At 38.9% G+C, this 16,800-nt stretch overlaps 1 protein-coding gene across 5 annotated transcripts in view; it reads left to right on the forward strand.

Moving 5' to 3' along the window:
* Creb1 (cAMP responsive element binding protein 1) overlaps positions 1 to 16,800 on the forward strand; it is a 69,926-nt gene that overhangs the window by 45,761 nt on the left and 7,365 nt on the right. The gene's annotated exons all lie outside the window — the stretch shown is intronic.

Consider the following 16,800-nt stretch of genomic DNA (forward strand, 5'->3'; position numbering starts at 1 on the left):
TTCTTCTTCCCTTCCATGCAGTACTGGGGATTGTCCCGAGGGCCATGTTCATGTTAGACAAACTTCCTACCACTGATTTAGACTCCACCCAGCCCTTTTACAGTTTTTAAAACTTGCAGACAGGGTCTTGCTGTTACCCAGGTTGATCTGAATTCACTCTGAGATCCAGTGACACATACCTATCCCTAGCCCATCTCTGGAATCCTGAAGCAAAGCTTAGTTTCAATAAAAAAAAGAGCCAGGCTACTTTTTCCAGTCTTTCTGTCTCAGCTTCCTGAGTAGCTGAGATTATAAGCCTGTGCCAGCCAAGCCTACTAGCATTACACCTTCTTAGCTGCCCAGAGTATTGCCTGTTATAAACACTTATTAGGTTTACCAATAGGCACAATGCCACTTTTTCTCCATTTCTCAATTAAAGAAGAAAAGTTTTAAAAGACTCTCAGTTTCAGCAGTCCACGGTTTCTTGGCACCATTGATTTTGGTCTCATGGTGAGGCAGAACATCATGGCCAGGAGCCTGCAGTGGAACAGAGTGGCTCACGTTTTAGCAGACTAGAGGCAGAGAAAGAAAAACATGTCTGGAGAGGCTGGTAGTGGATCTCACAAAATGGAAAGAAAGTAACTCTCCAAAATTGTCCCCTTCTGTGTGCTGTGACGCACGCATGCATGAGTGTGTGTGTGTGTGTGTGTGTGTGTGTGTGTGTGTGTGTGTGTGTGTATTCCCCCAGTTACCTCCCCTGGACCACAAAAATAAGTAAATGTAAAAGGGTGGTAATGTAGGAAGTGATACACAGCAACCCTCCTTGACCTCTGGTTCCCATAAGCCGATGTAACTGGACAGATTTACCTGCACATTACATAAGCTTATACCACACTGACAGAAATGAGTTAATGTAAGTTGTTTTAAGTGATTGGAAATTAGGGCCTAGACTGCAAGGTCATAACTTAATGACCCATTTCTCTTCAGCTAACTTCTACCTCCCAAGTTTTCCAATACCTTCCTACGCAATTATGAACCTATCCATGGATTAATCCATAAATGAGGTCAAGATCCTCATAATTGAGTAACTTCTCAGAACATTACTTTTATTAGTAGCCAAGCCTTTTCAGGAACATTCCAATGAAACCATAATCCACTCTACTACTATCACTACCTCCAACACACACCAGGTTAGGAAGGAAGGTTTTTGTTTTTTGTTTTTTTTTTTTTTAATCATAATCTCCTCAAATAGATTATTTTTGCTTGGAAACATCATCAAAAGGATAAATAGTGTACATAAAATTTAAAAACAAGATCTTCCATTTAGGAAGTCAACCAACATTGTTCAGGGAGGAAAGACACATTGTAAAATGATATTTTACATCTTCAAGTGTCCCAGGAGTAGATGAAAAACCACGCTGAGAGCCCCACTGTCCGAGATGGCCATCCTTAGTTTGTCTGCTGTGAGGATATATACTGTTGCTGGCCCTAACTAACAGCTGTGTATCAGCACACACCAGATTTCCACAATTGGGACAAAATAAAGTGTACAATATCCAAATAATTTTATACTAACTACATGTTAAAATGATAATATTTTAGGGTAAATGAGGTTGAGTAAAATTCATTTTAAATAAATTTTGTTTGTCTTTAAGTGTATAATCAAATATATATGTATCTAATATTCTGCGTACAAAACAAAAAGATATTACTATTTTATTATGTATTGTCGACATATAACTGGGCTTCAAAATCTATGCTTTAAAAAAAACAAATAGGAACAAAGAAAGGTTGTAAACTGAAGTGCAGTTACCTGGGAATTCATACAAAAATCAATGTTTGCTCTGATGAACAATAACACAGCATTAACCTTTTGTCATTTATTATACAGAAAGGCAGAGCAGATAATGAAACAGTGTGGCAGATGGTTTAAAGATCAATAAGCACACATCTAACTTTGTATCTTTTATCTTTTGACCTTGATAGAAGGTACACAGTGACATGCACGCATGTTCATGTGCATGTGAGTACATCTGTATGTGCTTCTGTGTGTGTGTGTGCTTCTGGGTGTGTTCACATGCACGCACAAATGCAAGCAGTTCAAGGTTTTCATGAGGAAATGAAAAGTTAACTAAACAGGAAGGCAGTTCTTAAGATAGTTGATTGCATGAGGTCTCCAAAGCTGCCTGATTAAAAGCAGGGACTGTAATAAGATGCTTTTGCTCAGACTTAGTTACTGTCCGTCAAAGGGAGGTTGCCTATACTCTGCAGTAGTTCTCTTTCCTCTTCCCAAGGAACAGGTTAAGCTTTCCTAGAATCTGGCTTCTCACCATGTCACTTACATGTGCCTAGAAGAGTACAGGCTTTCTCATACACCCGGCAAGTCTAACATACTTTTCTCAATTATTTCTACCTCTGTGCTTAGCCAATTTTTGAATGTTCAGTACCCTAAGCTTCCCTGGTTTATTCTAAGTTACAGTGTGTATTAGACACTAACCGTCACAGGCAGTCTCTCTCTTATAGCCAGATAAGATGTTTTTCCACATTGCTGAAGAGAAAGAAGGTAAATACTAGAGAAAAGCTAAATATGCACTCAGATGTCCTGTATTTTAAGTAAGAAGCCTGTAAGACAATTTGAACCTGTGTCTGATGACAAATCTCATGAGCTTGTTTCATCCCGCTGTGCCTCTAAGCAGAGTAAAATATACTGTTGTCAGGATACATAGCACCAGGAAATAACTATGTAATGCTTTCCTGGGATATCCATTTTGCTCAGAGTCAAGAGAAACAAACTCTAATTTTAAGAGGAAGTAAATTCAAAAGAAATTAATACTATAGTATTTGCTTTAAGCTGTATCTCCAGAATCACCTACCATATTGGTGTCATTATACTGTAAGTTCTTCAGTAGACAAGTTAGAGTATCATTGACCAGAATAAATGACCCTCGTGTGCATTGATCACAGCCCATCTCACACTGAACTGGGGGGGGAAACGTTGAGCCCCAAAATTCTATGGTGTGCGAGTTGTCAATTATTCCAAAGTGAAGATAATTGGCATACATTTTGTGTTACTACAGCAACAGTCATAAAATCTTAGCGTCCTGGAACAGCATAACCTCTTCCTCTCATTGTAAGTTGTACATTGTCAGCTCTAAGTCAGTTGCTATGGCTTGTCTTCATATCTCATCGTCATTGCCAGTTGCTTCCTGGATCCCCACTGAGTAAGAGCAACACGTTCAAGACAGCCTTTCTATGGCAAATGGGGAAGGGACAGGGCCTGAGCGTAGAGATCAGACTTTTTTTCAGGAGCTGGCTCTCCACTTCTACCTTGTTTTGACGTACGTCTCTCATTTCTGCCACTGCACTGCATTAGGACTGTTGTAGTACAGATCCAGCTTTTTGTGTGGAATGGAACAGTTAGGCTTGTTCAGTGTGTGCTTTTATGCCCTGAGACATCTCCCCAGCCTACTGTTAGTTTTTAAATCATATGCTTTGGCTCTGGTGAAAACCATGTCCATTTGTGTCCCCTGGCTACAACTTAGGGAAGACAAGCCAAAGTCAGTGGGCCGTGGATGGGGATTCTCTCCACAGAGAGGGGACTGTGAGAGGAGTACAGATTTTTCAACCTCCCTTTTAATCCTTAAAAAAACAGCAGAATTTCATATCTTGACCATTTTTAAGTGTACAGTTCTGGAATACTATATATATTCCCATCATGGTTTAATAGATTTCCAGGACATTTTTATCTTGCAAAACACTCAACCTGAGGGTCATGCCTATAATTCATGTGGACACTACCCATGAAACTGAGATTGTAGCATGGAATCATATCTCAAAACAAGAACCCCCAAACTCCCTCTGTATTTGACAATTCCCCACTACCCCCATTCCTATCTTTGGGCAAATGCATCCAGTCCTATAAAATTTTACTCTAACCAACTCTTAGAAGCAGAATTCTACAATTTTATTTATTTATTTATTTATTTATTTATTTATTTATTTATTTATTTATTCGAGACAGGGTTTCTCTGTATAGCCCTGGCTGTCCTGGAGCTCACTCTGTAGACCAGGCTGGCCTCGAACTCAGAAATCCACCTGCCTCTGCCTCCTGAGTGCTGGGATTAAAGGCGTGCACCACCATGCCTGGCCAATTTTGTCTTTTATGACTAGCTTACTTCACAAAGCAGTATCCACATTATAGCACATGCCAAAGTTTCTTCATTTTAAAGACCAAGTAATATTTCATTGTATGTAAGCACTTTGTTTTCTTTTTTTTTCTTTTTTCTTTTTGTCTTTTTATTTATTATATGTAAGTCCACTCTAGCTGTCTTCAGACACCCCAGAAGAGGGCGTCAGATCTCGTTACAGATGGTTGTGAGCCACCATATGGTTGCTGGGATTTGAACTCGGGACCTTTAGAAGGTCAGTCAGTGCTCTTAACCTGAGCCATCTCTCCAGACCATACTTTGTTTTCTTCATCCATTTGTCAAGGGACACTTGGATTGCTTTTGTACATCTTGAATATTGTGAAGAGTGCTATAGACACAGCTATACAAAGATTTCTTTAAGATCTAGTGAGATTGATGAATTGTATGCTTAATTCTATTCATAATGTTCTATACACACACAAACACACCCACCCACCCTGGTCAATCTTGGCAGAAATTGGGCCTTTTGTAAATGCTATGCATTCTACAGGTTTGCTCAGCTGTAGCAGCTTATGTTAACAATTGTAGATAAAATTGCTAGAGCCGAGCAGTGGTGACGCACGCCTTTAATCCCAGCACTTGGGAGGCAGAGACAGACAGATTTCTGAGTTCAAGGACAGCCAGGGCTACACATAGAAACCCTGTCTCAAGAAAACAACAACAACAACAAACAGAACAAAACTGTGCTAGCTTCTTTACATCCTTTCAGTTATTTCTTATGATAGTGATTATCGTTTTTAGTATGGCTATCCTAATAGTTGTGAAGTACTATCTGTGGTTTTGATTTTCATCCCCCTAGTGATTGATATTGAACATCTTCCCATGTGCCTGTTGACTATCTGTACATCATCTAAGTCTGTGCTAAAATTTTGTGTGCATGCGCGCGTGCGCGTGTGTGTGTGTGTGTGTGTGTGTGTGTGTGTATCCCTTTGCTTGATATCAGGTGTCTTCTCCAATCATTCTTCACATTTTTTGTGAAAAAGTTTCTCATTGAACCTGGAGCTTTACAGTTAGCTAGAATGACTACCTGGCAAGCCCCAGGGACCTACCTGTCACTGCTTCTTTTTCATGGGATTATGAGATTTATGTTGGAATTTTGATGGGGATATTGCTTTCGCTAGTATGGCCATTTTTACTGTGCTAATCCTACCGATCCATAAATATGGGAGAGCTTTCCATCTTCTGAGATCTTCAGTTTCTTTCTTAATGTCTTAAAAGTTTTTATTATATAAAGCCTTTTATTATATAAAGCCTTTCAATTATTTGTGTAGAGCTACCCTCAAGATATTTTATGTTATTTAAAGCTATTGTGAAAAGTGTTGTATCCTTGATTTCTTTTCAGTCTATTTGTTGTTTGTATAGGAGAGTTACTGATTTTTGTGAGCTAATTTTTCTATCCATCAGCTTTGCCAAAAGTGTTTCTCAACTACAGGAGTTTCCTGGTGGAGTTTTTTGAATCACTTATGTATACCATCATATCATCTCCAAGTAAAGATACTTTGGCTTTTCCTTTCCTAGTTGTATCCCTTTGATCCCCTTCAGTTGTCTTACTGCTCTAGCTGATTCAAGTACTATATCAAATAGATATGGAGCAAATGGACAGCTTTGTCTTGTACCTGATTTAGTAGAATTCCTTTGAGTTTCTCTCTGTTTAAATTGATGTTGGATATAGGCTTACTGTAGACTGCCTTTAATATATTGAGATATGTCCCTTGTATCCCTAATCTCTCCAGGACTTTGTGGAAAGGTGTTAGATTTTGTCAAAGGCCTTTGGTGCATCTAATGATTTTATCTAATGATATTTTGTGATTTTTGTCTTTGTTTTTTTTATATGGTGGGTTACATTTATTTATCTATTTGCATATGTTAATCTATTCCTGCATCTCTGGAATGAAGCCTACTTGGTCATGGTAGATTATCTCTTTGATGTGTTCTTGGTTTCAGTTTGCAAGTATTTTCTTGAAAATTTTTGCATCTATATTCATAATGGGAAATTGGTCTGTAATTCTCTTTCTTTGTTGGGTCTTTATGTAGTTTGGATATCAGGGCCCACATAAAGAGTTGGGCAATGATTCTGTTTTGTAGAGTATTGTGAGAATTATTGGCATTAAATCTTCTTTGAAAGTCTAGTAGAATTATAGATGCTAAACCATCTGGCCTTGGACCTGTTTTTTGTTTATTTTGGTTTTTGGTTTGGTTTGTTTGTTTGTTTGTTTGTTTGTTTTGGTTGTGAGACATTTAATGACTGCTTCATTAGAGGTTATGGGTCTGTTTAAATTATATATCTGATCTTGATTTTCTTATTGAGAAAAATGCCCATTTCTTTTAGAATTTTACAATTTGGTGGAGTAAGGGTTTCTAAGTATGTCCTTGTAATTCTCTGGATTTCTTAGGTCTATTGTTATGCCCCACTTTTCATTTTTAACTTTGTTAATTTGGGTATTCTTTCTCTGTCCTTTAGTTAATTTGGATAAGGGTTTGTCAGTCTTAATGATTTTTCTCAAAGGACCAACTCTGATTCTTTATTTTCTTTCTTTCTTTTTTTTTTTTAAGATTTATTTATTGTTATATGTAAGTACACTATAGCTGTCTTCAGACACTCCAGAAAAGGGTGTCAGATGATTTTACAGATGGTTGTGAGCTACCATATGGTTGATGGGTTTTGAACTCAGGACCTTCAGAAGAGGAGTCAGTGCTCTTAACCACTGAGCCATCTCTCCAGCCCTGTGTTATTTGTTTCTATTTTAATGATTTTGGCCCTAATTGTTATTATTTCTTTCCCTCTACTCCTTTGAGGTGTGTAGTGAAAATTCTAGAATTTTTGGTTCTTTGAAAAACACCACAGAAATATGTTCTTGTTTTAATCCCAGGTGTGGGATATGGGGCTGCTTCAGATTGTCCACAGCATCTATGATTTGCCTCATGCTTTAGCAGAGGCATGGTTTTTGCCAACTACAGATAGTTTCTGTGAGTGTGTGATGTTTGGAATTCTGAGGACTCTTCAGAGGGTATATAAATGCGAGGGACCCAAGAAGTGTTGTGGATTGTTGAGTGGTTGCTGTCGGTTGCAGTTTGTTAATTAGTCATGCACAAAGAGGAAATAAGAAAAAGAAGAAATTCGTGACAGGGAAGATCTAACTTGTCCCAAGGAATCTGAGCCCTTAATCAGCAGGAAGTAGTCTGAAGATAATGATGTCCATTTTCCCCTCTATCTTTTTTTCTCCCCTTTCTAGTGTTAGTGGGTTGAAAGGGTAGAAGAAAAAGAACTTACAAAAATAGCCAAAAGTCCAGAGGTATGATTTCTTCTTTTTGTTCTAGAGCTTTCATGTGGGCTGTCAAGTTACTTTGTATGAGATCTCTTCAATTTTTTTAATGTAAGCGCTTAATGTTATAAACTTGCCTCTTAGAACCAACGTCGTCATATCCCATGAGTTTGGTTATATTGTGTATTCATTTTCATTCAATTCTAGGAAGTCTTTAGTTTCTTAATTTCTGTGTGGTCACATCTTTCATTCCATAGTATGTTTTTAAGTTTCCATGAGTTTGTAAATCTTTCTGTTATTTCTGTTGTTGTTGATATCCAGTTTTAATGTATGGTTATAAGATAGGATGCACAGGGTTGTTTCTTTGTTGTTGTTGTTGTTTGTATTTTGTTTTTGTATCAGACTTACTTTGTGTCCAAGTATGTGGTCAGATTTGGAGAACATTCCATGAGGTGCTGAGAAGTAGGTATGTCCTTTTGCATTTGGGTGGAATGTCCTATAAATTATCTGTTAAGTCCATTTGGTTTATGATGTCAGTTAGCTCTAGCTTGACTGACTGTTGGGGAAGTGGGTATTGCAGTTTTCCCATATCCATGTATGAGTCAGCATGCGATTTAAACTATGGCAGTGTTCTTTTATGAACTTGAGTGCCCTTGTGTTTGGTGCACAGATATTAAGAATTGAAATGTCATTTTGCTGATTTGGGGGTGGGGGACTGGAGTGTATTTCACTCTTTTGATTTACTGGACTCAGATTATTTATTCCTGTGTTTTCTTGGGTGATGAATTAATTTCTTAATGTTGGAGTTTTCCTTCTAGCACCTATAGGGCTAGATTTGTAGATGGATATTGCTTAAATTTGGTTTTCACCACAGAATGTCTTATTTCTTCATCTAATGACATTTTGCTGGATATAGTAGTCTGAGCAGGTACCTGTGGTCTCTTAGAGTTGTAAAACATCTATTCAGGCCCTTGTGGCTTTTAGAGTCAGGTGTAGTTGAGAAGTCAGGTGTAATTCTAATAGGTCTGCCTTTATGTGTTACTTGACCTTTTTCATTTATAGCTTTTAGTATTTTTTTCTTTGTTCGATATGTTTAGTGTTTTGATTATTATGTGCCAAGAGGAAATTCTTTTCTGGTCCAATCTATCTGGTATATGCTTCTTGTACCTTGACAGGCACCTCCTTCTTTAGATTAGGGACATTCTTCTAGGATTTAGTTGAAAAATATTTTCTGTGCCTTTGATCTGGGTTTCTTTTTATTTTTAATTTTTTTATTGGTTATTTTATTTACTTACATTTCAGATGTTATCCCCCTTCCACGTTTCCCCTCCACAAACCCCTTATCCCACTCCCCTCCCCACTGCTTATATGAGGGTGCTCCCCCACCCACCCACTCCTGCTTCACCACCCTAGCATTCCCCAGTGGTGGGGCATAAAGCCTTCACAGGACCAAGGGCCTCTCCTCTCATTAATGCCAGATAAGGCCATCCTCTGCTACATATGCAGCTGGACCCATGGGTTCCTCCATGTGTACTCTTTGCTTGGTGGTTTAGTCCCTGGAAGTTCTGAGGGGTCTGGTTGGTTGATATTGTTCTTTCTATGAAGTTGCAAACCTCTTCAGCTCCTTCAGTCCTTCCCCTAACTCCTCCATTGGGGTCCCCATGCTCAGTCTGATGGTTGGCTGCAAGCATCCACATCTGTATTGGTAAGACTCTGGCAGAGCCTCTCAGAAGACAGCTATATCAGGCTCTTGTTAGCAAGCACTTCTTGGCATCAGCATTGGTGACTGGGTTTGGTGGCTGCGTATGGGATGAATCCCTAAGTGGGGCAGTCTCTGCTCCACTCTTTGTCCCTGTATTTCCTTTAGAAAGGAGCAATTCTGGGTTAAAATTTTGAGAAGGATGGGTGGCCCCATCCCTCAGCGGTCTCTACAGGTTCTCACCCCCTTTTGTTGAGTATTTCAGCTAACATCATCCTCGTTTGGTTCTGGGAGCCTCTTGTTTTCCTGGCATCTGGGACTTTCTGTTGGCTACCCCGTTCCCCATCCCTCATTGCTACACACCTTTGTAAAATTGCCTGATCCTCTGTACATCTTCTCCCACACCTGATCCTGCCCCCCTTTTTTCCTCTCCCCTCCTCTCTTCCTCCCAAGACCCTCCCACCCTCTACATCTGGTGATTATTTTGTTACCCCCTTCTAAGTAGGACTGAAGCATCAACACTTTAGTCTTCCTTCTTCTTGAACTTCATATAGTCTGTAAGTTGTATTGTGGGTGTTCCAATATAGTCTGTAACTTGAATCGCAGGTATTCCGAGCTTTTTTCCTAATATCCACATATCAGTGAGTACATACCATGTGTGTGCTTTTGTGACTGGGTTACCTCACTCAGGATATTTCTAGTTCCATCCATTTGCCTGTGAATTTCATGAAGTCATTGTTTTTAAAAGCTGAGTAATATATTGTGCAAATGTACCACATTTTCTGCATCAGTTCCTCTGTTGAGGGACATCTGGATTGTTTCCAGCTTCTAGTTATTATAAATAAGACTGCTCGTTATATGTTGGAGCATCTTTTGGGTATATGCCCAGGAGTGGTAAGCTGGGTCCTCAGGAAGTGCTATGTCCAATTTTCTGAGGAACTGCCAGACTGATTTTCAGAGTGATTGTAACAGCTTACAATCCCACCAGCAATGGAGGAGTGTTCTTCTTTCTCCGCATCCTCTCCAGCATCTGCTGTCACCCAAGTTTTTGATCTTCGCCATTCTGAGTGGTGTGAGGTGGAATCTCAGGGTTGTTTTGACTTGCATTTCCCTGATGACTAAGGATGTTGAATATTTCTTTAGGTGCTTCTTGACTATTCGAGATTCCTTAATTGAGAATTATTTGTTTAGCTCTGTACCTCATTTTTAATAGGGTTATTTGGTTCTCCAGAGTCTAACTTATTGAGTTCTTTGTATATATTGGATATTAGCCTTCTATCAGATGTAGAATAGGTAAAAATCTTTCCCCAATCTGTACGTTGCCATTTTGTTCTGACAGTGTCCTTTGCCTTACAGAAGCTTTGCAATTTTATCAGGTCCCATTTGTCTATAATTCATTTTAGAGCCTGGGCCATTGGTGTTCTATTGAGAAATTTCCCCCTGTGCTGATATATTCAAGGCTCTTTCCTGCTTTCTCTTTTAATAGATTCAGTATAATAGATTCTGGTTTTTATGTGGAGGTCTTTGATTCACTTGGACTTGAGCTTTGTACAAGGAGATAACAATGGGTCAATTTGCATTCTTACACATGTTGACTGCGAGTTGGACCGGCACCATTGCATTTGTTGAAAATGCTGTCTTTTTTCCAATGGATGGTTTTAGCTTCTTTGTCAAATATCAAGTGACCATAGGTCTGTGGGTTCATTTCTGGGTCTTCAATTCTATTCCATTGATCTACCTGCCTGCCACTGTACCAATACTATGAGGTTTTTTTATCACTGCTGCTCAGTAGTAGAGCTTGAGGTCAGGGATAGTGATTCCCCCAGAAGTTTTCTTATTGTTGAGAATAGTTTTCTCTATCCTGGGTTTTTTGTTATTCCAGATGAATTTGAGAATTTCTCTTTCTATGTCTGAAAAATTAAATTGGAATTTTGATAGGGATTGCATTGACTCTGTAGATGACTTTTGGTAAGGTGGCCATTTTTACTATGTTAATCCTGCCAATGCATGAGCATGGGAGATCTTTCCATCTTCTAAGATCTTCAATTTCTTTCTTCAGAGACTTGAAGTTTTTGTCATACAGATATTTCACTTGCTTGGTCAGAGTCCCACCAGTATATTTTATATTATTTGTGACTATTGTGAAGGGTGTTATTTCCCTAATTTCTTTCCCAGCCAGCTTATTCTTTGAGTAGAGAAAGGCTACTGATTTGTTTGAATAAATTTTATATCCAGACACTTTGCTGAAGTAGTTTATCAGCTGAAGGAGTTTTCTGGTGCAATTTTTGAGGTCACTTAAGTATACTCTCTGCACATAGTGATGTTTTGACTTCTTCCTTTCCAATTTGTCTCCCTTTGACCTCCTTTTGTTGCCTAATTGCTCTGGCTAGAACTTCAAGTACTATATTGAATAGATAGGGAGAGAGTGGGCAGCTTTGTCTAGTCCCTGATTNTAATGGAATTGCTTCAAGTTTCTCTCCATTTAGTTTGATGTTGGCTACTGGTTTGCTGTATGTTGCTTTTAATATCTTTAGGTATGGGCCTTGAATTCTTGATCTTTCCAAGACTTTTAACATGAAGGGCTGTCGAATTTTGTAAAATCCTTTTTCAGCATCTAATGAGATGATCATGTGGTTTTTGTTTTTGTTTTTTTTTAATTTGAGTTAGTTTATAATAGTGGATTATATTGATGAATTTCTGTTTATTGAACCATGCTTGCATCCCTGGGATGAACTTGATCATGGTGAATGATCGTTTTGGTGTGTTCTTGGATTCGGTTTGTGAGAATTTTATTGAGTATTTTTGCATTGATATTCATAATGGAAATTGATCTGAAGTTCTCTTTGTTGGGTCTTTGTGTGGTTTTGGTATCAGTGTATAACTGTGGCTTCATAGAATGAATTAGATAGTGTTCCTTCTGTTTCTTTATTTTGTGGAAGAGTTTGAAGAGTTATAGGTATTAGGTCTTCTTTGAAGGTCTGATAGAACTCTGCACTAAAACCATCTGGTCTTGGGTTCGTTTTTTGGTTGGGAGACTTATAATGACTGTTTCTATTTCATTAGGGGATATGGGATTGTTTAGCTGTTTTATCTGATCCTGATTTAACTTTGGTACCTGGTTTCTGTCTAGAAAATTGTTCGTTTCATCCAGGTTTTCCAGTTTTGTTGAGTATAGGCTTTTGTAATAAGATCTGATTTTTTTTTTTAAATTTCTTTGGTTTCTGTTTTATGTCTCCTTTTCATTTCTGATTTTGTTAATTTAGATACTATCTCTGTGCCCTCTGGTTAGTCTGGCTAAGGATTTATGTATCTTGTTGATTTTCTCAAAGAACCAGTTCCTGGTTTGGTTGATTCTTTGTATAGTTCTTTTTGTTTCCACTTGGTTGATTTCAGCCCTGAGTTTGATTATTTCCTGCTGTCTACTACTCTTGGGTGAATTTGCTTCTTTTTGTTCTAGAACTTTAAGGTGTGCTGTTAAGCTGCTAGCGTATGCTCTCTCTAGTTTCTTTTTGGAGGCACTCAGAGCTATGAGTTTTCCTCTTAGTACTGCTTTCATTGTGTCCCATAGGTTTGGGTATGTTGTGCCTTTATTTTCATTAAATTCTAGAAGTTCTTTTATTTCTGCCTTTATTTCTCTCCTGACCAAATTGTGATTGAGTAGAGTATTGTTCAGCTTCCATGTGTATGTGGGCTTTCTGGGTTTTTGTTTGTTTGTTTGTTATTGATCGCCTTAGTCCCTGGTGATCTGATAGGATGCATGGGATTATTTCAGTATTTTTATATCTGTTGAGGCCTGTTTTGTGTCTTAATTATATGGTCAATTTTGAATAAGGTACCATGAGGTGCTGAGAAGAAGGTATATTGTTTGTTTGTTTGTTTGTTTGTTTTAGGATGAAATGTCCAATATATATCTGTTAAACCCATTCAGTTCATAACTTCTGTTCGTTGCATTGTTTCTCTATGTAGTTTCTGTTTCCATGATTTGTCCATTGATGAGACTGGGGTATTGAAGTCTCCCACTATTATTGTGTGAGGTGCAATGTGTGCTTTGAGCTTTAGCAAAGTTTCTTTTATGAATATGGGTACCCTAGCATTTGGGGTATAGAAGTTCAGAATTGAGAGTTTATCTTGATAGATTTTTTTCCTTTGATGAGTGTGAAGTGTCCCTCATCTTTTTTGATAACTTTTGATTGCAAGTTGATTTTATTCGATATTAAAATGGCTATTTCAGCTTGTTTCTTGTAACCATTTGCTTGTAAAAAAATTTTTCCAGCCGTTTACTCTGAGGTAAAGTCTGTCACTGAGGTGCGTTTCCTTTATGCAGCAAAATGCTGGGTCCTGTTTACATATCCAGTCTGTTAGTCTATGTCTTTCTGCTGGAGAATTGAGTCTATTGATGTTAAGAGATATTAGGAAAAGTAATTGTTGCTTCCTGTTGTTTTTGTTGTTAGAGGTGGAATTATGTTTGTGTGGCTATCTTCTTTTGGGTTTGTTGAAAGAAGATTACTTTCTTGCTTTTTCTAGGGTGTAGTTTCCTTCCTTGTATTAGAGTTTCCCATCTATTATCCTTTGTGTGAGTGGAATTTTGGAAAGATAGTGGTTACATTTGTTTTTGTCATGGAATTTTAGTTTCATCACCTTTGGTGATTGAGAGTTTGGCTGGGTATGGTAGTCTGGGCTGACATTTGTGTTCTCTTAGGGTCTGTATGACAACTGCTCAAGATCTGGCTTTCACAGTCTCTGGGGAGAAGTCTGCTGTGATTCTGATATGTCTGCCTTTATATGTTACTTGACCTTTTTCCCTTATTGCTTTTAATATTCTTTCTTTGTTTTGTGCATTTTGTGATTATTATCTGATGGGAGGAATTTATTTTCTGATCCAATCTATTTAGAGTTCTATCATCTTCTTATATGTTTATGGTCATCTCTTTCTTTAGGAAAGTTTTCTTCTATAATTTTGTTGAAGTTGTTTACTGGTCCTTTTGAGTTGGGAATCTTTGCTTTCTTCTATGCCTATTATCCTTTGGTTTGGTCTTCTCATTGTGTCGTGGATTTCCTGGATGTTTTGGGTTAGGATCTTTTTTGCATTTTGCATTTTCTTTGACTGTTGTGTCAAGGTTTTCTATGGTATCTTCAGCGCTTGAGACTCTTAATTTTATCTCTTGCATTCTGTTGGTGATGATGATGATCTATGAATCCTGATCTCTTTCCTAGGTTTTCTAACACCAGGGCTGTCTCCCTTTGTGATTTCTTTATTGTTTCTATTNCCATTTTCAGATCCTGAATGGTTTTGTTCAATTCCTTCACCAGTTTGGTTGTGTTTTCTTGTGTTTCTTTATGAGATTTATGTGTTTCCTCTTTAAGAGCTTCTACCTGTTTGCTTGTGTTCTCCTGTATTTCTTTAAGGGAGTTATTTATGTCCATCTTAAAGTCCTCTATCATCATCATGAGTTGTGATTTTAAATCAGAATCTTGCTTTTTCAGGTGTGTTGGGATATCCAGAGCTTGCTGTGGTGGGAGAACTGCGTTCTAATAATATCAAGTAGTCTTGGTTTCTATTGCTTATGTTCTTTCACTTGTCTCTTGCCAATTGGTTATCTCCAGTGTTGGTGGTCTTGCTGTCTCTGACTGGAGCTTGTCCCTCCTGTGAGCCTGTGAGCCTGTGGTCTTAGGTGTGTGAGCACTCCTGGGAGACAAGCTCTCGAGGGGCAGGATTTGGGTGCAGATAGTTCTGTGGCACAGGGTCAGCTCCAGGACGCAGATGGAAACCAGAAGGATCCTGTCCCCAGCTGCACCATGGTTCCTGGGTCCTGTGGGCTCTGGTTGGGTCCCGCTTGGACTCAGTATTGAGGTCATAGGTCTCAGCTGTAATCTTAGGTGTGTCAGCACTCCTGGGAGACCAGCTTTCTCAGGTCAGGATTGGGGGGTGGATAGTTTTGGCACAGGGTCAACACCAGGTCCCAGATGGAAACTGCTCGGTTTCTTATCCTTCCTGTCCTCCTGTTATCTTTAGATTTTGTGGGGTCCCATATTTCTAGGATGTCTTTTGCCAGGAATTTTTAGATTTAACATTTTCTTTGCTTGATCAATTTCTTCTGTCCTGTCTTCAAAACCAGAGATTACCTCATCATCTTTGTATTCTGTTGGTATGACTTGCTTCTATGGTTCCTGTTCAAGTTTTAAAGTTTTTATTTGCAGAGTTTCCTCAGTTTGGGTTCCTCTATTGATTCCGTCTCCACTTTCAGACTTTGAGCTGTTTTATCCCTTCCATCCCACTGCTTGTTGTGACTTCATGGGAGTCTCTAAGGGGTTTGTTCATTTCTTCTTTAAGGCCTGCTATCATATTAATAAAGGCTATTTTAAAAATCGTTTTCTTGTTTTCAGCTCTGTTGCAATACTCAAGGCCTGCTCTGGTAAGTTTGCTGGGCCCTACTGTATACATTGTCCTAGCTGTTACTATTTTTATGCTGACATCTAGGCATCTGGTTTGAGAAGAATGTAATTCTAGGTGTTGGTGTCTGATCTTGTGTTTGTGAGCGTGATTTATTCCTTGGTTTCTGTTGCCCTCTGGTTCTTAGGAGAGTTTGGTTACTCTCTGTTGTTACTCTATGTTGTCTAGTAGGACATTCTTCTGGGATCTGACACACAGTTGATCTAGGATGGTCCTGGAGGTGGGGTGCACAGGGAGGAGCAAAGCAGGGTGTTCCACCAGGATCTGCTCAGACCCCTGGGAACGAGGCTAGAGTGAGAAGTCACAAGTAGTCTTCTACAGAGTTGGAGATGAGACTTGGAGACTAGACTTGGAGGAATACAGGGAGAAGTGAGGAAATGGGAGCGGGAGGTGGCACAGAGGTGCCACCTCAGTGGTGATCTGCTACATAGCTATGGATGCAACTAGGGAATTGAGTTTGGAGGAGAGGAAATATAGGTGAAGATCGGAAATTAGTCTGCCTGTTTCCCTGGTCAGAGTGGCATGTGGATTCCTAGGGAGTTCCTGTTGGAGTTGGAGTATGAGATAAGGCAACAAGTTGTTGGGGGGGGAGGTTATATGTGTTGAAGGAAGAAACCTCTGCAGGTGAGACTGGGATTGGGTTTGGAGGGACAGGGAAAAAAAGAGAAGATCTGCAGTTAGCCTACATCCTTCCCACCAACTTCCATTTTTGAAAGTCTTTCATTAAATCTGGAGCTCAAGGATTGAGCAAAGCTTTTTGGCCAGTTCATTCCATGGAGCTTTCTGCCTTCTGTCTGAGCCCGTGTGGGCTTTTATCAGGGTGCTAGGCATCTGAATCCAGTCTACTGCTTGTGCATTGGCACTTTACTTACTGAGCTATTTTTAGGTAGTTGAAAAAAATACGTTTTTTACCTAGTGCATGTACACATGTATGGGAGCAGATAAGTAAAGAAAAGGAAGTAGGTTCTCACCATTAACCATGTTGGATTCAGGGGCTGAACTCGGATTTCAGATGTTCAGCTTAGCAACAAGGAGCATTACCACCAATGTGCTGCCTCAGTAGGCAATTCCATATCATTTATTGAGCATTTATTGTATAATACTGAACATTTGCTTATTTCAGCTATTTCTCTAGAAAACATTCTGTTCTAAAATTAGTGGAATGGAGTTTATGAACATAAATTTTTTGTGTTTTTCATT

The sequence above is a fragment of the Mus pahari genome, chromosome 5, assembly GCF_900095145.1.
Source record: "Mus pahari chromosome 5, PAHARI_EIJ_v1.1, whole genome shotgun sequence".
Classification (NCBI taxonomy): Eukaryota; Metazoa; Chordata; class Mammalia; order Rodentia; family Muridae; genus Mus; species Mus pahari.